The sequence below is a fragment of the Tiliqua scincoides genome, chromosome 3, assembly GCF_035046505.1.
Source record: "Tiliqua scincoides isolate rTilSci1 chromosome 3, rTilSci1.hap2, whole genome shotgun sequence".
Lineage (NCBI taxonomy): Eukaryota > Metazoa > Chordata > Lepidosauria > Squamata > Scincidae > Tiliqua > Tiliqua scincoides.
The window spans coordinates 183714317-183735837 of record NC_089823.1 but is presented as its reverse complement, the minus strand read 5'-3'; the positions used below and the strand labels follow the sequence as shown (position 1 = coordinate 183735837).

The window sequence follows — 21521 nt, the reverse complement described above, 5'->3', positions numbered from 1 at the left end:
TTAACTGGCCAGACTGGGGAGTTAAATGGTGAGACTGCTGGCCTAACTATCCCAGCTTCTAACAGGCCTTTTATAGTCTCAGTTATTTCTTTGTGACCGCCTGGTAGGCGATACTGTTTCACAAACACTGGTCTGTCTGGCGAGGGAATGTGCAAAGGGGTCCATTTAGCCTTCCCCACCAGTACTGCCCTCAGTCCAAAGGCGTATCGCCCTTGGGGAATTTGAAACTCTTTCCCCCTTAATAGGTCCATGCCTATTATATACTCCGGGACCTGTGAAATTAGAACCGTGGCTATGAATGGTGCAGACTTCCCTATTGCTAAACGCACCTGCGTTTCAGTTGTCACCTCTTCTCCATCGCCATAGACATTGACATATCTGATAGGCCCTGCATGTTTCTTTGGGTCACCATGCAATAGGGTCACTTCTGACCCTGTATCCATTAAGGCCAGGACTGTCTGCACATTCCCTTTGGCCCAGTATATAGTTAGGGGGATGTGAGGGCGTGGGTCTCCAGGGATCGCTGTTTTCATGGGCCTTACCACTGGAGCCCGCCCACCTCCCTATTCCTGGGGTTGGGCTACATCCCACCCAGATGTTGTGAGATCCTCCTCAGAGGAAGCCGGAGAAATCTCATCCTCATGGTGCACTTCCACCACGAGGTCTGTGGGACTTGCCTGCCTCACTTGGGGCTTTTTCTTCCCCTTGGTGCACTTGTCTCTCCAGAGCTTACGTAGCTCCATGGTAGAAAGACCATCTATCTGGTCCTTGGGGACTCCTTGTTTCAATAGATCAGCCCATAGTTTCCACCGGGGAACTACTTGCTCAGGATGGGGCGACACCTTCCCCTTATGACTTCTCCCAGTGGTCGCCCTCCCTTCATACTCGGAGGGGTGCCTCTCATTTTGTACATTTCGGGCCCTTGGCCGGGAGAGGCTTTCTTCGGGCATATCTTGTAGTTGCCCTAACAGGAGAACTACATCCCCAACATCATGTCCCTGGGCTGGTCCTAACATGGCCACTATGGCACCTTTTAGGTGTGGCGGGGCCCCCCTTACCAGTCGTGCCCTCATCCCAGGTGAGAAGGGCTGAGAATCCGGCCCTACGAAGCCTGGCACATACATGCCTATTTGCATGGCCATTGTGCGCAGCTGCCCCATTGCCTCGTCTATGGTGCGCCAACCTGGCAGGTTCTCCTCCCAATCCAAGGGTGAGGGATATCTCGCCTTTATCGCCAATCCAACCCAGGCGATCAAAGAGGTAGGTGGACCCTGAGCCCCCCGCAAATAGCTGTTAATTACAATGTCCCGTGAAAGGGCCCCTAATGCTTTTAATTCCTCTGGGCTTAAGTGGATGGCACCTGCCCCTTGATCATATAAACGGAGCAACCAGCTACTCAGCTGCTCAGTAGGGCGTTGCCTCATATCCCGACCTATCTCCACCAATTCCTGTGAAGTATAGTCCCGCACGGTCCTCACTGTTTGTGCAGGAGCGCCTACGGGACCCTTGGCCTTGTTGGTAATCAAGGGGCGTGCCCGTAGCACAGGTTGTGCTACCCTCCTAGTTTTTTCCATACCCTGCCCTACCGAGGTCCTGGGCGTATCTCCTTCTGAGGAGGGATTCACAGGGCTCTCACTGTCTTCCCACCCTTTTGCTCCAGGCTGAGGTTTAGCCCTTAGCTCGATCAAGCGCTCCGTTAGGACCTCACCAACACTTTCTGCTACCCTAGCAGCTTTGTGGGCCCTTGCTAAGGCCTCTGCATAGGCTGAGTTTTTTTCTCTTTCCACTAGGATCATCTTTTTTAATTTGGCATTTTCTGCTTTCAGGGAGCGTATCTCCGCATTCTCGGTATATGACAAGCTCAATTTCCTTACTGAAAGGATACCACGCTTGACTACTCCTCCCATACACCAGACCATCTTGACCAAAGCCCACCCTAAACTGAAGACCATCCATGCCTTCCAGAAGGCATCAGGGACACTCATGTCTCTTACCATAAGGTCCATTGTATCCCACATCCACCAGGTATCCATTCAGCCTGTTTTCCCTGGTTGTCACACTAGGCGTGCTGCAGGAAACTATACGCCCTGGGTTCACACCCCACTCCTGGTACCAAGTTGTCTTGTCACAGCTCCTCCCCACTGGGCCTTGTGCCCGCTTAAGGCTGATTAGTTTTCCTGGGTTGACTCACCAGTACAGCACGCAAAAGTCAGAGTCCAAAGTCAGCAAGCCACGTCACAGTCCAGGGTCAGTTTGTCAGTCAGTCAGTCCAATCAGTCAAAGGTGCCAAGTCAGAATCCAAAGTCAGTAAGCCAAGTCAGTCAGTCCAAGATCAGTTTGTCAGTCAGTTCAATCAGTCAGTTAGTCTCTCCTCTCCACATTCACTCCTCCTACAACCCACAATCCTTTCTATCTCAGGTGCTCCTTATATCCTGAGGGATCTCCTTTAGCCTCTAGTGGCTGCAGCTGTGCAGCACACCTCCAGCTACCACCTGGGCCTTAATCCTGCATTCACTTAGAGCAAGGGGCACTGTGGACACCACACCCTATCTCCTCGGTAATATCTTCCGCAATGTCACTACACTTGTGAATTCCACTTTTCTAATGCACAGAACTAAATGAATCAACCCCTAGTTCCTTTAGGTTAGGGTAAATTGCACTGTACTATTAAAACCACTGCTGTATATGCTTCAAGAGTTGGCCTGGCCAGGTGGGCCTTCTGATGTCCTGGGCCTTTGGCCAGTGCCCAACCTGGCCACCCTCTAACACTTGCCCATGATCCTTCTAGCCTTTAAGAAGGCATTAAAGTCACTGTATATCTGTTCTTCCAAGACTTTAGTGGTTTTGCACCACCAGGCCTCTTCTCAATATCTGCTGCTTTGTGGTCTTTTCTATCTCTGATCAAGTTTCATGGCCTCTTTATGGTTTGATTGCGTTTGATTGCATTTAATTGCTTTATGATTTCGTTTTTTATGTCGCTGGCCAACATCTATAGTGATGTTGGGATATAGGGATCTATAGGTTAAAGGGGAAGTAAGAATAAAAATAAATAAATACATAAATAAAATAAGGTGGCCTTGGGGAAGCCATCATTCGTAGGCCTCAGCTCCAATCTTGGGATAATAATACTGACCTTCCTTGTGGGGTTGTCAGTTTATTGGCATAATGTACACATATTGCTTTGAGCCTTCAAAAGTATTATATCCAGCTTTTTATTAATTCCTGTAACCCTGATTTAAGCCAATTTTGCCCAATGTTGCATATATGCAACAGGGATCATATGTCCTGTGGGTTGGGCAGAAATGGGTTAAATAGGTTGGGCTCTACAAATGTGTAAATCGTGACCAACCTTGGTGTATTCCTCTGAATTTTCAACTCTGGTCTCCTCTCCAGGTGTCTGGTAAATATGTGATGTTTAATCAGTGATGCATGGTGAGTTAAAAATGGATCAACTGGAGAAAGAAAAAAGGCACTCAAAATAGACCATGAAAAAACCTGCAGTTTGTGAAAGGGAGCTGTTTCCCTCCCACACAGACACCTAATAGAAGAAGCACCGTTGAATGCTGTACACCCAAAGTGTACAAGCAAACCATGTGGAAATGCATCTTAAAGACAATTATTCAGAGCAAAAGATGTAACGCTGTCATAAAGACGGTTTCCTAAGCAACTCTCATGTTTAGCTAATTAGTCTCTGTTTCCTTATTTACCTATGGCTGAGAAGGTGTCCCCCCCCATTCCTCTCCCATGACAGATTCACAGCTTGCTCCTTCCTAGTGATAATGACAAGTCTTTCAGATGACTCATATCAGCCAGTCTTTTGTAGACGCCTTAAAAAATTTACACAAGATTAGATATAAAGAGGCTATTATGCCTTGAGGTAATGTGAGTTTAAAAAAATCATAAGCAGTGTATGTGCCACAGTCTTCTGCTTTGCCATCTCCCTCCTTTCAAGAACATTATCTATGTACAAATGGATTTAAATAGGTACTATCAGTCAAGTCTTGAGGATAATCAGCAGTACTAGCTAGCATTTCAGAAATGTTCCTTGGAGAAAGCTAAACATAAGTTCTAAAATCAGATTTAAAAAAAAAAATGAGGAAGTGACAATATACAGTACCACTTACAGAGTGAAGAGCCAGCCCAAGACCTCCTAACATCTAAGGCAGCATGCCAAATGCTATCCCCTCACCTGATGACGTGCCAGCCTCTGCTCCTTCCACTTTCTAATGTTCTATCTCTCCTCCCCTTCACATTTTCTCCTCCTCTCTGTCCCCTCCTTCCTTTTGCAGTCCAAGGAGTGGAAAGAGGAGGAGGAGCAGTGAAGGCAAGTAAGCAGACAGAGATGGATCCCTCTCCCACCAAACTACTGCTTTAGATGACCAGTTGGCCTTATGGATGGGCAGGTCTAACAGACTCTCTCCTTTGTACCTGTTGTTGCATGTTGTATCCATCAGGCCCAGGAGGGTGGCAGGGATGGCAGAGGAGGCCTCTGCTATATCCTAGCCTCTGTCCCAGGCCTAAAAGCCCTACATGGGACATCTCTGACTTATGCCAGCAATTTTGATGGTGAAGACCCGAGTAGCGCCATTGGGCAGATTGGGGCTCAACATAGGGTAAGGGAACAAATGTTCCCTTACCCCAAGGAGATTTCTGGCCTGCTCACTTTCAGCACTGGATACGGTATGGGCTGTGCAGCCTCACTGCACCACTGCGGAATAAAATTGAGCTGTAGATGTGCTTGTTCGGAAACATGAAGAAGTCAGATTTGATCCCATGATGCAAGAACTCCAGAGACAGGAGCTTTGTTTGAGGTGGGCCCATTTTTCTGACAACTTCTGTACATTCATTCCTGAAATGCAGGTAAATAAATATGTCAAAAGTGACCTTGAGAGTTTTCTGTGGCTATGATTGAGCAGGGTGAAGGTTAATTTACGTGAGGAGTACAGCTATGTTGCCTGCATGCCCCGTTTGCAACATCCTTGCTTTTGCAACATTCTCGTTATGTGGACTAAATATTTTTAAACTTTGTTATTTAGGGCTGGGTTTTGATGACTTTGAAAGATGGATCGATGTTCTGCTCAGTTCTGCACTAAGTTTCACCTGCAAACTCCAGTCGTTTCTGTTCAATCAACAATAGTCTAAAAACAACCCTGTGTGATTATTTGCTCAGTGTCATATCAGATGACTAATGCTTGCTGTGACCTGTTAATCTATATAATTTCACCACAGCAACAATCATGTCCCTGACATAACTGTGTCCTCACTAGTCATCTTTGCAGAATGAGACAAAAGAAAATGTTCCTTCCCTTCAAATGAGCTGACAATAGGTTCTGCTGCTGGACAGGTTTTGCTCGTTTTTCTGCCCACCTCTCTTTTCTACAACTTCCTGACAAGGATATACCTAAACAGATACACTTCCAGGTTCTCATCTTGTCCTGTAAGGACAGTGCTTTATTATTAACCATCACAGAGAATCATCTACATCTTAAAGTATGGAATCTTGGATTGTAACCGAATCCAACTTTCCTAAAACTTAATCTAAATCCAACTTTCCTAAAACTTAATCTGTCATGTTTATAGCTCTAGTGTTGTTTGTAGCACTTGCATTTATTACACTTGACATAATCACCAAGCTATGGAAATAGTGTTGCGAAACTGTCACAATGCTATGCAGTCAAAGAGCATGAACCCCTCAGAGGGAATATAGATCCCAGGGCAGTGGCACAACGACGGAGTAGCAGGTTCAGGCGCACAGCAGCAGGGGCCTCAGGCATTGGTTATTTGGTCAGTGGCTGCAGAAGTGGAACAGCTGGTTGCAAAGGCAGCTGCAGAGTTGGTTGCTTAGCAGGGACAACGGGGGAGCCAGGCACAAGGATGTGAGGGAGTTCTACCAACCAGGTCTCAAGAGACTCTGCTGACAGAGTATCGCCACCCTTCCTGGATCCATGGCTGGTGAGGAACCTTTGGGGAATGGAAACACAGCATAGGCACACAATGAAGGTGCCAGCCTTGGCAAGAATTCCCCTCCCCCCAGAGACTATTCACAACCTTAACATGCTCACTCACTCCTGGTCACGCCAGTGTGGCTAAGGTCCCACTTCCAGAGGTCACAGAATTTCTGGAAGCTAGACTTTCTGCCTGGTTGGTGACTGGCTGTGGAGAAGAACCTTCTGGTGATGAGCCGGGGGGGGGGGTGAACTCCCATCTTCTCATCAGTGATATTGGTGCCCGTTGGCTCCTCCAGCAGCTCTGTAGATTGCAAGACATGGTTAGGGCAGGCCACAGTCTCATCTACCCTGGTTCCAAACACCTGCCCAAAGACCCACAATGAACCTACCACTGTGCCCAGGCCCTGGCCCAGAATAAGATCCTACTGGAAGACTGCATGGACGGGCATCTCTACCTGCCCCAAAGACCTTGGTCATTTCAACATTGCAGACCAGGCCTGTATCAAGTGCCTTCTAGATACATTTCCTACAGCGTCATTCAGCTACTTAAGGCACATATGACTGTCATGAGGTGGTGCCCAAGGCTGGTGACAGGCTCACTCACTGTGATGAACAACGAACTGTGCTGTGCCATGGAACTCAACTTCTTGCCCCAGCCAATGGCCAGTTTCAGATTCTCTACAACAATATTATAAAGGAGGATCTTCTCTGCATACACACACACCCCCTTACTGAATGGGACCTCCTCACCCTCCACCTCTGAAGAATACACAATATGGATGTTGGTAGGGCATCAGACATGTGCCCTTCAAATAGTCATTGGGCACAAATAACAATGATGTCATTCCAATGTCTAATGAGCGTATGCCAGCTGGCAGCCCCCCCCCCCCGACTCTCTTTTAATGTAAATGGTGGACACAGACCAGTGGCAGCAGGCGCAGTGCTGAAGAGAGGAGGAGGCGGCTGTTGGGGTCATGTAGAAATTTCCACCAAGTGCAGGAACTGGGCAAAGCCTCCTCTCCTTGGACAGAGCACCCTTAGAGGACTGAAGGAGGAAGGCATGATGACAAGGGCTATGGCTCAGTGGTTGAGTTCATAACTGGCATGCATAAGGCCCCAAGTTCAGTCCTTGGTATCTCCAAGTTGGGCTGGGAAGATTTCTTGAATGAAAACTTGGAGAACTGTTGCCAGTGAGTGTAGACAATACTGAATTGGGTGGATTGATGATCTGACTTCGTATAAGGCAGCTTGTTATGTATTTCCTTGCCCAGATAGCTCACTGCACATGGGTAATGGATCATTGCCACAGTACTGGCTCATCAACAGTTGCCATAAGATTGCAATGCTTCAATGGTTTAACAAAATCTTAGTTCCATGGAAGCCTGCAGTTTAAATGAAGTTTTAAATGAATGAGTTGGCTCAGAATATTATGATTAAATCATCACTATTAAAGGATTTTTTTTATGTAAGTAGAATTCAAAAGACCTTTAAAAATTATCCATTGTAGTTCAAATAAGCAACCCTGATGGTATCGGTTCAAAACTATGCCCAATTATATGGCTAAGCTCAACAATCTGAAATGCAGTCAGGAAGCAAATGTTAAGTGATTCATGAATAATCAAATACACCAGTAAAATACAAAAAAAGGGGGAAGAGACTGTAAGGCTGTGAAAAAGTCTTAGCAGATGATAAACTGGGCTGCTCAGTGATCTGATACCAAGAAGAAAACAAAGATGTAAATAACAAGATATGGCAGTACCATGCACTTTCATCTGGTTAGGGACCGGAGTATGGATGAAAGTCAAAAATGGATGAATGTCAAAGCGTAGCCTTATTTAGCTTGCAAATTTATTTTGGCCAGCAAAAGATGCAAATAACTACTAATTATATAACATATATGAATGCGTGAAAAACCAAACTAACAGAAATAAAAGAAAAACAAACAAAAGAACATTGACAAACTTTGTGGAAGGTTGGATGAAAGAGGAAAGCACATGGATGAAATTTGAAATGGGGTTATAGAAAGAGCAAAGTGGCTGAAAGAGCAAAGCAATGAAAATCAAGTGGATAGAATTGGTATTAAGTGGATTAGGGTATTGCTGCCTGTCTGCCTGTCTACAGTATTTTACTCTGCTTTTCTCCCCAAACGGACCCAAGGTGGCTTACAAAAAACAAATAATACAAAAAGCATAAAATCACACTTAAAACACAAATTCTAGATTAAAACTCATAACAATTAAAAAAATCTTAAAATAGCAAAATAAAACATTAATAGAATAGAACATAAGAGCAACAGCAGCTATCTTAAAACACAAGCCTGTAAAAGCCAGATGTTGTTTAAAAGGCCAAGACTCAGAAGGCTTGTTTGAAAAGTCTTCAGGCCTTGCTGGAAAGTCTCTACGGAGGGAGCAGTTCATAACTCGAGAGGGAGTTTCATAAAGTTGGTGCCACTGCTGAGAAGGCCCTGTTACTTACTGCTGCCCCTCGTACCCCCCCGTCAGTGGCACTTGTAAAAGGGCTTCTTCGATGACTTGAGTGAACGAGCTGGATTATAAGGAAGTAGGTGGTTTCTCAGATACCCTGGCCCCAAGCTGTATAGAGCTTTAAAGGTCAAAACCAGTACCTTGATTTGGGCCTGAAAATGAATTGGCAGCCAGTGCAGCCATTGGAGAAGTGGCCTCCGAGTCAAACCACCTACCTCCTGTGACTACATGGGCCACCACATTCTGCACTAATTGCAATTTCTGAACTGTCTTCAAGGACAGCCCCACATAGAGCGCATTACAATAATCTAACCTCAATGTCACTGTGCCATGGATCACTGTGGCCAAGTCTGCACAATCCAAGTATGGCTGCAGCTGGTGCACCAGCCAAAGCTGAGCAAAGGCCCCCCCCTGCTCACAGCCACCACCTGGGAATCCAGGAGCAGCTGCAAATCCAAACTGACCTCCAAGCTGCAGACCTGCTCTATCAAAGGGAGTGCAACCCCTTTCAGTGCAGAACAATGCTCTTGCACCTGCATCTTGGATTTTCAAACCAGGAGAACCTCTGTCTTGTCCAAATTTAATTTCAGCTTGTTAACCCTCATACAGATTCCCACTGCCTCCAGGCAGCGCTCCAGGACCTCAACAGCCACCCTGGAATCTGTAGGAAAGGAGAGATAGAGCTGGATGTCATTAGCACATTGATGGAACCTCACTCTAAATATATACAAGGTTCGGTGTGTGTGTGTATTAATAAGTCTGCAATAATTGAATCAATGATGAATCTAAATATTTTCAATATTATTCAGTAAAAATAATGCTGTGATTTGGAAGTGGAGGAACCTGGAGTAGAAGATGTCACCTGATCCTTTGTCACTCAAAAGAGCTCCATGAAATTGGATTCCTTTGAAAAAGTACTTTAGGATATGAGCCTTTAGTCATTCAAGCCAATGTGTCAAACTGAGTATGGAAACAGATGACCACATGATGCATTGTCATCACTTTAAAATGACCCATTTGGGGGCTTCCATCATGCAGGCATCTGGTCATCTGTAGTTACCTGCTTTGTAACACCCAACTTACTGCATTGCCAGAGCTTATTGACAACAGGCTTTTAAGTCCATACATTCATGTTTTTAAAAAGCAATCTAAATCACCTTCTGTTGAATTCACTGCTACCCTCTATACACCAAGAGCAGCGTTAAACATTTTTTGTAGCTCTTATCAGAAATGGTGAATTAGAACTGTCAGTCATTATTTTAATCATTTCTTTGCACAACACAACAACTGGCTTAAAAGATCGTTTTTCCTTCATACAGCTCACCTTCCCTAGAGAGTGATAAAGGAGATAAAGATGGTCTTGGTTGATGGAAGCTATTTTAACAGTTCAACCCTATCCAAGATGATGAAGAACTTGTGAGGAGCTCCAGAAGGATCTCTCCAGACTGGCAGAATGGGCAGCAAAATGGCAGATGCGCTTCAATGTCAGTAAGTGTAGAGTCATGCACATTGGGGCAAAAAATCAAAACTTCACATATAGGCTGATGGGTTCTGAGCTGTCTGTGACAGAGCAGGAGAGAGATCTTGGGGTGGTGGTGGACAGGTCAATGAAAGTGTCGACCCAATGTGCGGCGGCAGTGAAGAAGGCCAATTCTATGCTTGGGATCATTAGGAAGGGTATTGAGAACAAAACGGCTAGTATTATAATGCTGTTGTACAAATCTATGGTAAGGCCACACCTGGAGTATTGTGTCCAGTTCTGGTCGCCGCATATCAAAAAAGACATAGTGGAAATGGAAAAGGTGCAAAAGAGAGCGACTAAGATGATTACGGGGCTGGGGCACCTTCCTTATGAGAAAAGGCTATGGCATTTGGGCCTCTTCAGCCTGGAAAAGAGGCGCCTGAGGGGGGACATGATTGAGACATACAAAATTATGCAGGGGATGGACAGAGTGGATAGAGAGATGCTCTTTACACTCTCACATGACAGCAGAACCAGGGGACATCCACTAAAATTGAGTGCTGGGAGAGTTAGAACAGACAAAAGAAAATATTTATTTACTCAGCGTGTGGTCAGTCTGTGGAACTCCTTGCCACAGGATGTGGTGATGGCATCTGGTCTGTACACCTTTAAAAGGGGATTGGACAAGTTTCTGGAGGAAAAATCCATTACGGGTTACAAGCCATGATGTGTATGCGCAACCTCCTGATTTTAGAAATGGGCTATGTCAGAATTCCAGATGCAAGGGAGGGCACCAGGATGAGGTCTCTAGTTACCAGGTGTATTCCCTGGGGCATTTGGTGGGCCACTGTGAGATACAGGAAGCTGAACTAGATGGGCCTATGGCCTGATCCAGTGGGGCTGTTCTTATGTTCAAAATAGGAGCCTTTTGCGACAATGGAAGCAAGTTCCACTGTCATAAAATCAGTGTCAAAGGAGTGCACAGCACTCAGTTGGCAGCCATTTTGGAAGCATTGCCACAAGAGGCAGCAGCGCGCCCCATCTGTCAGTGGTTCCCATTGTGGCCGCCGGACCAGGTAATGCAGCAGCAAGGGCAGGGGGTGAAACAGAGGCTGCAGCAGGAGGTGGTGGATCTGGCTGCAATGGCTGTAATGGAAGATCAAGAGATCACAAGCCAGATGATGTGGTGTTGACAGTATTTCCCATGTTTTGATAGCTGGTTGACAGCTCTGGGAAGGACAGGGCTAGTGTTCACAGCTGTAACCAGTTAAGGCCAATGGAGACTTTGATGAACAAGGACTGAAGTGTAGCTCAGTTGTGCCTTACTATGATGATGGGACTCTGCATGGATTGAAGAGGTGGTTCACATGTGAGCCTCATTTGGATAACAGGGGACCTGCAAGAACAAAAAGCAGCCCCAAAAGGAGCACAGGACACAGAGGAGGGAAATGCCAGGACACTGCTGGAGGAACACGGAGAATGGAAGGGGACGTCCCGAAACTTCACTTAGATTAGGACAAGTCCGAAGCAGCTTTAAAGCACAGTCCAATAGAAACTTCCCAGTCCAGTGACAATCCAGCAGCATCCCCACTGCGCCCCCACGCTTGGATGGGTCCAACGCAGATCTGTCAGGCAGAATCTTGGAAGGAAAAGCCTCTGGACAAGAGGAATTGCCAGGGAGTGTTTGTGTAGAAATAAATTTTGTTAACTGGTCTCAAACTGATAAGGGTGTTTTGTAGTTCCTGTGCACACTGCAGCTGCTGTTTCTGGAGAAGGGGAGGTGTTTATTAGCCAGAAAGTAGGCACTGGAAGGGAGACAGAATATTTTGGATGAGACAGTGGCGCACACCAGTTTCTATTCCCTCCTTAGGCAGCCTCACTGCCCACTTCGTTTCCTGCAACTTGCACCAGCTAAAGAATTGACACAGGTCCAAGGAGACCTCCCAAAGCCTTACTCAGAAGTCTCCCAATCCGCCCACCCCCCACTGGATATAGCCCACTCCTTTTTTGGCATAGCTGCACTGCTGTGGGTGGGAAGTGATGGTACTGGGCTCTTTTTATATTGGTTGAAGTAGAATAATCTCAGTATATGCAAATGAGATAGTTAACCCTGCTTTCCAAGAGGTGCTCACTGTCAGGAGACATCAAGCACAGTGTTGGAGCATTTGTTTGAACTGGATAAACAATATATAACTCTAGGCCTACCTTAAGGCCTACCTTAAGGTTGAAGAATTCCTTAAGTTATACAATACCTGGCAGCTTCAATTGTAAAACGAATCATTTTTTCAGAGTCACTATTGTATAATATGCAAACAGGTTCAAATGCAGACTCTGGTACTGGCTATGGAAGAATGATAACTTGCATCCCCATCTGGCAGAATTAGAAACATAGGAAGTGGCCTTATGCTAGAGATGCTGGGGATTGAACTTGAGACTTTCTACCTACAAAGCAGAAGCTCTTCCACTAAGCTGTGAGTCCTTCCTATGAGTCCTCTGGCATGGTCACAGGTATCCAGCATATAAAGGCAAACAGATTATGTGCTAATTCTGGTGGCAGTGAGTTTTAGGAGATAGACTGGCTGGTAGCTTTAACAGCTTGTAGTTTAACATCCTCATGCTCCAAGATTGTTTGTTCTTTGTGATGATAACCTTCCCTCCCACTTGATTATTGCTGGACTCAACCATAAGTCCTTTTCAGCCTACATAGCCCCTTCAAGGCTTTATTGAATGGGAGGGGGAGCTGGACGGCACTTCTTACTGTACACACATAGGTACCTCACATGATTGTGCACTCATACCAGGGACATGGCCATCAGCTGTGATTCTGTTTCCCCTACAGGCAGTGCCATCACTAGGGTTTGCATCACCCAGTGTGGGAGCCCAGCACATCACCCCATGATGGACCCCCTCCCATTTAGTAGGTGGGGCAATGCCCCGGGCGGTGGCATGGTGATGCACTATTGCCCCGCCCTGCTGATTTTTTTGGTTATAACTTTTGATAAAATAGAGATAGTTCAATGCAGTTTGTTTCATTGCATTCCTCATGAAATTACACATTAAATGATGTATAACATGATGGTATTATTTGAAAATACCAAGTTTTTTAAATTTTTGAATAGCAGTGGTGTCACCTTCCCAAGCATATCACCTGGTGCAGCCCGCCCCCCGCCCCAGCGACACCACTGAAAGGGCCTGTCCAAATTCTAATTAGAACTCCACACCCATGAAACTATCCATGCATTCAGGTCATCTGCTGTACACAGCCCTACTTTTTATTCGCAAACCATCCAAAGCATGGTGAGTGTTTACATGGTATAGGATTTTTCAGTAACAATATCAAGGCTGTGAAATATTTTCCCAAGTTGACTACCTTGCATTTATTATCCCAAAGATCACCATTTGGAATGTTACACCAGAAGAACCTCAAGGGAATATTTGCCAACGCTTAAAATCTGAATAGAGGTTATGGGACAAAGGAGTTCCACTGTAAAAAAAAAAAAAATCATGTTCTAATCCTAATATTTCCTATATGTATATTTTATATAGATATGAAAAATCTTTCTAGGCTCAGAATCATGTTGGTCGTGGCTTTGATGGTAAAATAAAACCAGTGCAAAACTAAATAAATAACATAAAAGGAAGACGTCTGCAGCATAAAACCACATAATATTTTCTAGTTAAAAATATGAGCTGTCCATATGGTGCCAAAGACTGACAAAACAAAAAGCCTGCCTCCATCAGCACCACAAGATGCTGTTAAAAGAAGTTGGATGACGTGAACTTTAACAAATACCTAAAAATAGCGGACGACAGCTCCTTTCTGTGCACTCAGAGAAAGAAGTGTTCTGCCTCTGATTTTCGCCTCCTCCTCCCCTTCTGCTTGTCTCCTACTCAAAAAAAAAAAAAATGAACCTTGCATCCGTGTCTGCTGAGTTGTGCAGGGAAAGTGTGAACAAGCTGCACCAGCAGAGCTCAGGAACACAGAGACACTACGGATGAAGTTTTATTCCCATGTTTTTCAAATGAGGGGCAGGCCAGGCCTCTTTCTTGACCTGGGGTGGGAGAATGTTGATTGCTAGACAAGGAACAATAGATGGCCTGGAAAAGAGGAGAATGTAAAAAAGACTGAAAGGGGTCACAACTGAGTGAGCAAAACAGCAGGAGCAGAAGTTCCTCCTTCCCCTTCAGAGGCACACATGATGTAACCTTATACCCTATAGCTGTCACACACACACTTAGGACACAATCCTAACCAGGTCTACTCAGAAGTAAGTCCTATTTTGTTCAATGGGGCTTACTCTCAGGAAAGTGTGGTTAGGATTGCAGCCACAGAGACAGAGTATAATAGCAAGTTCCATGTTTCTATGCTAGTTTTATAAGAAGCGCCCATGTTGTTCCCAGCAGACAGGCTTCTAAAGATCAGGACGGTTGGTTAATTGTCATTATTTTCTTCTACCCAGTGGTGAAGGATAAATGCAATCAAGTCTTATTTCTTAAAAACAAAACAAAAAGCACAGAGTTGCAGTTTAAAAATGAAAAATGTCATAATGCACACATGAGTAGAGCTGCAGAATCTATTTTGGCGTGTAGAACTTTCTCCAAAAGGGCAATTGACACCAGGCACTGCTGATCAAAAGATCACCAGGCACTGCAGTTTAACACAGCCTATTGGGATGTCTCCGTGATTCTACTGCCTGAAATAAATGCGTATTGCTACACTAAAGGCTTAAACTAGATTGTGCAACAGCTTCCCCCAAGGAACTCTGGGAAGCTGCAGTACAGAAATGAGTACTTAACATTGATATACACTTCACAGTTTTCCCTCCACTTCTCACACACAGAAACAAACTGAGTTAGTGCAGCAGAAACAGTGACTTGAAGTACAGTATATCAATGTAGTTTAGTGTGCTGGTTGTTGGAAAAGAGGATGAGGGCTTTGCTTTATGCTTACATCCTTTTCACTTTATAAATAGTTGACTGGGTTGACACCAACAAATTCTAGAGGGGTTTTAACAAGTTGTCGCAAAAACAACAAAAGAGGCCTGCAGCACACTAGAGATGTAACAAATGCATTGTAGTACTATATAAGCCAATTTAGATATATGCTCCATTAGACCAAATAGGGTGGCTATTTTAGGCAGCAAATTGGCAAAGGGAACCTGCCATCCACTTCTGCTCCTCCTCCTCCTCCTCCTCCTCCTGGACCCTGGATTTTAAAAGAGGAAGACAAAGTGGAAGAGAATGTGTGGACAGGTGTGGGCTAGAACAGTGGTTCTTACACATTTAGCACTGGGACCCACTTTTTAGAATGAGAATCTGTCAGGACCCACCGGAAGTGATGTCATGACCAGAAGTGACATCCTCAAGCAGGAACATTTTTAACTTTCTAGGCTGCAATTCTACCTGCACTTACCCAGGAGTAAGTCCCATTTACTATCATTGTTAAAAGAATGTACATAGTAGCTTGTTAAAAGTACAGGTCTGTAATATTTCCCCAAATGCAGTCACATACCATGGCAGCATCAAGTCTAGTATACTAAAAATAAAATATTGAAATAATGGGGACCCACCTGAAATTGGCTCTTGACCCACAGTTTGAGAAACACTGGGCTAGAGTGTCAACACATCAAAGGCTGTTCGGCCCTGTTTCCATCTTCCTTTTCAGATCTAGGGATTAGGAGGAGAAGTGGCAGAGATTATGACTGGCATACCATCAAGTAAAGGAGAGTGGCATTTGGTACAGGAAGGCACTGCACAATGGGGAGGTGGTGGCATTTGGAAGGTTTTTGGCCAACCCTGTAAACTTTCATAGACTAGAGCAGGGGTGTCCAAACTTTTTGGTAGGAAAGCCACATTATCTCTCTGACACTGTATTGGGGACAGGAAAAAAATAATTAATTTACATTTAAAATTTGAATAAATTTACATAAATTTACATAAATATATTAGAGATGGAAGTTATATGAATGAATGAAGTTCTTGTGATAGCTTAAGGCCTTTAAAAGGCCTTGTGCAAAGCAAGGCCAGCCTTTCCGTCACTGCTGCTGCTGCGTCACAGACGTGAAACAACAAATAGTGGAGGGAGACCTCAACCCGCAGCTCATGCGAAAGGTCCAACAGTTGGCCCTCATGTTGACAGTAGTCGCATAGGGCTAGCATGGGCTCCAGCGAGTGTCTGGCAGGCCAGAGACTCATTGGAGACTGGAAGCTCCTTGCGAGTTGTATTGGAGGTCCCCAAGTGCAGCAAATGGTCCCCAGGCCAGAATTTGGGTACTCCTGGACTAGAGAGTCTACTGTCCATCTCAGCTATTTTCAAATTTTTTCCTTTCACAGCAAACTGACAAGGTGCTAAAATTGTCAAGGCATGCCATCAGTTTTGTAATGATGTATTTCACTGTTTTAAAAATGAGAATTAATATATAGAAATAACAAACAAAATGCATGAGTGAAAGCTTGCACAGAATAACACACCCAATCCAAACAACAGCTGACTAAGGAATGATACTGGTTCTGCCCCCCTCAGATTCCCTGAATGGCCCTACTAATAAATTACCTTCTCTCCAAACACCTGTGACAAACCTGCAGACCACTTGCGGCACACCAACTTGCCATGGCACCGTGGTTGAAAACTGCTGGTCCATCTGATGAAGAGGAATCTTATATAAAAATGATTATGCCACAACATATTAGTTATTCTCTAGGATTCCATAGAATGCTGGATTCACCTACTGTGGGATCAGGGAAGGGACACAGGTGCAGCAGTCCATTCTCACTTCCATCTTCCCATATGCCACAGCAACTCTCAACAACAAGGGCACAGGAGAAAGGAGCAGCCAGGCGCCCAAGTCACCATGGAAAACTTTTACCAAGCATAAACAATCCAAATGTTTGTTTTTCTTTCCACTTCCTATGAAACCCAATAAATCTGTCAGCTTAGTCACCTTTTGCAAAATCTACCGTCATTCAAAGGACCGCTGCTTCTGTTTCAGAGATGGTTTACCATACAGGTATCAAAAGTGACAGTAACAGGTCTCTGGGAAACACAACAACAGAGAAGGCATATCCTTAGCAGTGCAGAAGGAATGCTGAAGGGACAGTTTGCCCTCTGACTGGTGTCTGCTTGGGTTATTACTTCAAAGATATGGATGAAGTGAGCTTCCCATGAATAAACATGTTGGGCTCCCTAAATCAACATGCTTCAGTATTTTAGGAGGAGACCAGCTGACATGATAGTGTCACTGACATGTGTCACTGCTGTTCTCTTGTGAAGAACACTGAATGGCACAAGATAATTAGCATAACACAAGGCGGAAAAGCATCCATGAGGAAGTGACATCCTGTATCACTCATCCCTGATCTGACAGAATGCATTTGAATAAGCAAAGGGCAATTATGAAGTGAGTCAGCTGGTCTGTCTGAGGGTGACAGTTGGAACAGGATGTGGGACCATTGGCTTACAGTCAGAATCAGAAAGCAGGATGAAGAAAAAGCAAAGATCTAACGCTTGATCAATCTTGGACAATATTAAGGAGCCAGAAGTCCCTTAAGAATGTTCTAAAGACGCCAGTTCTTCCAGAACACGGAAGCTTCATAGAACATAATTCTAATTTCAGAACACAATGGCTCTTCTGTAGCCTCTTTTGATCTGTTAATCCTCAACAATATACCCAGTTTATCCCTGTGGCTTAGACTGGAGGCATCGAAAATTTCCAGAAACCAGGAATTTCATTAAGCCATTTCTGCACAACATTGCATATATGCAAGAGGGACCAAATGTGTACACCTGTGGGCCAGGCAAAATTAGGTTAAAAGGAAATTCTCTTACATTGATTGAAACCAGTATCAGCCAGAATGGGGGATACGTACTTAATTTGTTAATCAAAATTTAAATATATATTCAGGAGTAGCCATAGTAGTTGTACCACCTGAACAGAGTCAAAACCACCATCCCTGCTAATTTGAACCACTCCCTTTAGAAAGCAAACAACTCATGCATGCATTAGTGCATGTATGCCCCACCACTACCAATTCAGTTGCTGCCTCTTCTTCCTCACCTGCCTAGCTGCTTAGGGAAGCAGATGGGTGGGCAAGGTTAGGGAGAACAGAGTCCCCTTTCTTACTTTCAGGCCCATTGTCTCTTTATCTTCATCAGCCCTGGAAACAGACAGGATGGATGGATGGAGCATGCTAGGTGTACTCTCAACATGCTCCTATCATTCTTTTTGTTTCAACAGAAACAGGTGGAGCAAGTGATGATGGAACAAAGTTCTGAAGGTAAGAAGGAGGTTCTGTGTGGGGGGGGGCTCAACTTTCTTTTTCTTGGGCAGGCAAGATGGAGAAGACGGCAGAGCAGAGAGATCTTATCATTCATTTTAAGATATTTGCTTGAAATCTTATAAGCAAGTCAAAGGAGATGCACATGCAATGCTGAATTAATAGATTTGCATTCTGTTGAGTAATCAACACAGTAGGTATGAACTCATTATAGACACCATAGACAAGCAGATTCAATATAACCAGCTACTAAGTGAAACATAACTGAGGGTTCACTTAACGGGCTCAATCCTATTCAGTCCTCAAGCACTGATGCAATGCAATGCAGCCCTGAGATAAGGGGGCAAATTTTCCCTTATATTGAGGAGGCATCTGTGACTGCCCACCACCACCATAGGATGCAGTGCATTCCCCATTGGCAGGGATGCATCAGTTCTGGAAAACTAGGTAGCATTGGGCCTTAGATACATTCAAATACTAGTGAAAGCAGGCAATCGAAACAGAATCACTGTCTGCCTCTTCTTGGAGTTCTGTCACTGTGATTGCTCACAGCCCTGGTGCAGGAGGAAGAGATGGGCTGCCTCTACCCCAATCCTTTTCCTGCTCTCTCTCAGCAAGCAAGCAAGAGCCCATTAATGCAGCTTGGTGGGTAATGAGCTGGAGAGGGGATGGCAGGCAGATGTGGGGCTGTAGGGCACCCTTCATCAGTTTGTCCCTCAGACTTCATCAGTTTGTGTCAGACAGTCTCATGACTGGACTGGCCCTGAATGTATGAGCTTTGAATGTACATAATGTTCCTTAAATAAATACCCTTGGTTAGCATATCTAACCTTTTGTACTGAGGATCATGTAATAGTAGTTGCAGTTTGGGTTGAAGATATTTTTGGACTTTTTTTGCAGTACATCACAGGCCCATGTTGGGTCACCAAAAAACCCAACATATTTTTAGAAATATGGTTTCCCTGACTAGCCTGTTTAGAAAATCTGCTCAAAGATGCTACACCACAAGAGTACATGGTGACGGTGCCAGTGTTTAAATTTCTGAATTGATAAGCACATATCTTAGGTCCCAACAGGTTCTAGAAAGCAGTGGAAAGAAAATACAATACTGTACTATGATTATTCCTTCCGCTTTATTTTGTTTTGTATGTCATGCTTATTTTCTCATGGGAAGATAGAAATCAACATTTTTTTGCAATTTTATCATAGCAGGGGTATTTTTTGTACCACTAATGCTTTACAGCACAATCGTATGCATGCTTACTCAGAAGTAAGTCCCATTTATTTCAGTGGGGCTTACTCCCAGGTAAATGGGTATAGAATTGCAGTCTTAATGTAATTTTTTGACTATGTAAAAAGTTTATTAATAATTGTGTTGTTTGTTTTTTTTAAAGGTGTGAGACTGAAGCAGAGTTTGATGCTGCTATCCAAACATTTGTCATTTGCCTTCAGTGGAAGCTAGATTTGGAGTCCAATCCTGAGCTCCCAGGGCACGTGGCTGCAGTGGCACCAAAAACGGCTGCCACGGCATCCTGCAAGCCCACCGCAGCTGCGGACTGCACCTCAGAAGAAAGGGACTTTTGTCCCTTTCTCCCCAGTAAAGGGAGTAGCCCCCCAATGGGGCTACTCAATTCAACACCGACCAGAAGGTCAGCGGTGAGGTAAGAGCCTTCATGTCAGGTGCTGAGCTCTACATGTCCCGCCTCCCTCCCTCCCCCCTCCTTCCCCCCAGCACACCTTCCCCTGCTGTCTCGCTGTCTCCCTGCCTCCCACCTCCCCATCACGCCTCCTCCCCGTCCTCTCCCTGCCCTCCACCTGCCTCCCCCCTCCCTGGAATGCCTTCTGCCTGTCTCCCCCCCCCACTCCTGCTTTCCTCTCCACTGTTCAGTGGTCCGTGCAACCACCAAGTGGTGGAGGCTGGGCACCTGCCCGGTGCTAGCACAGCACCGGCCAGTGCTGAGCTAGCACAGGCGCTCGCTTTATGGTGATCATAGCCGGGATAATGACCACGTGTTGAAAGGGAGGCATCTGGAGAAACTGAGGGTTCTATGAATTGTATATAGAACAATAATGTAAAAACCACATTTGAAAAAGGCTATGAGCAGCCTGCCAATGCAAACCACCTTGTGTCTGGAGAAATCTTGAGAATGGCAGTATAAAAATTCCTAAATAAATTAAATTTTTGGCTACAAAGCTCTCATCTAGGGGTGAGGATCTTTGAAAAAGATGGAAAGATTACACAGTGTTAAATAAAGTTTATTTGTTCCAAATGTCAGTCTCCTGGCATAATTCTACAAAGTTTCCTGCAACAAGTATTTGGGTGTCTCTGTATTTTCTTCCTCGCCCATGCACATGACTTGTCTAGGGTTGCCGCTGTATTAGATTTCTGACTTGTACCATTAAGTTCTGGCACATATTCTCATTCCACAGCTTCAGGCTCACAAAGGGGGGGGGGATATGCTTACCTGCTGCAAGTGTTCTAATCACTTTTAATGAGGTGACTAGGATGAAGAAGGGAGAATAATCCCCAGCAGGTGTGCTGGAGAGGCAATGCCATGAATGCGCTATTGACTAAAATGGAAAGAAAAGAGCATTTCCGGCAACTAACATGTTGATCCTCACTGCTTATTGTTCAGAGTCAGTCCCTGAGTCATCACTGGGGCTGTGTACTGAACTGTGGACAAATACATACTGTACTTAGTAAATCCATTTCCATGGATATACAGGCTAGGAAGCAGTCCCTTCCTGCATCTTTCTCAGCAATGCCAACTGCAAGGGCAAGTTCAGACATTGTTCAGAAGTAAGCTGTTAGTGAAGAGTCACATCTTGGTGTTTCATGCTGAATGTACTGTGTAAATCAGTGGTTCCCAATATTTAGTAGCCCACAGAACACTGAGGCAAAATTTGGAATCGCCATGAACCACATGCAACCATCCATCCCAACCCCCTTGTGCACAAAAATTACAATTAAATTTGTAATAATTAGAGAAGATTTATTAGATATTTATTGGATTGGTTATTGTAGAGAAGATTTGTGGGTTGCTGCTTTCATTGCTGATTATGGCTGTAGGTGGTCCATTCTTCACCCTCTCTGGTGGAGTATGGGAAAGTGTCTCATTAGTGAGCACTCCCCTACAGACTACCAGAGAGGGCAGAGAATGGACTGCTCACAGCCTCAGCTGATACTCAGGTGGAAGTGATTGAAGATTATCTCTTTTTTTTCCTGCAACCTGTGGACCAGTCTGTGGTCCACAGACTACAGGTTGGGAATCAGTGGAGTAATGATATGCTTATGAAGCTTTTCCTGTATCCTGAAAATCATATGCTAACAAACAAGAGGAATTTTATTAATGG

General features: G+C 44.7%; 1 long non-coding RNA gene across 1 annotated transcript in view; it reads left to right on the top strand.

Annotated features, from left to right (window-relative positions):
* LOC136645599 (uncharacterized) overlaps positions 1 to 20437 on the top strand; it is a 51732-nt gene extending 31295 nt beyond the window's left edge. The window contains exons 2-4 of the long non-coding RNA XR_010794149.1: positions 9751 to 9919; positions 18128 to 18167; positions 19562 to 20437. This is a non-coding gene — a long non-coding RNA (uncharacterized lncRNA). The remainder of the gene's footprint in view (positions 1 to 9750; positions 9920 to 18127; positions 18168 to 19561) is intronic.
* The last annotated feature ends 1084 nt before the right edge of the window (positions 20438 to 21521 follow it).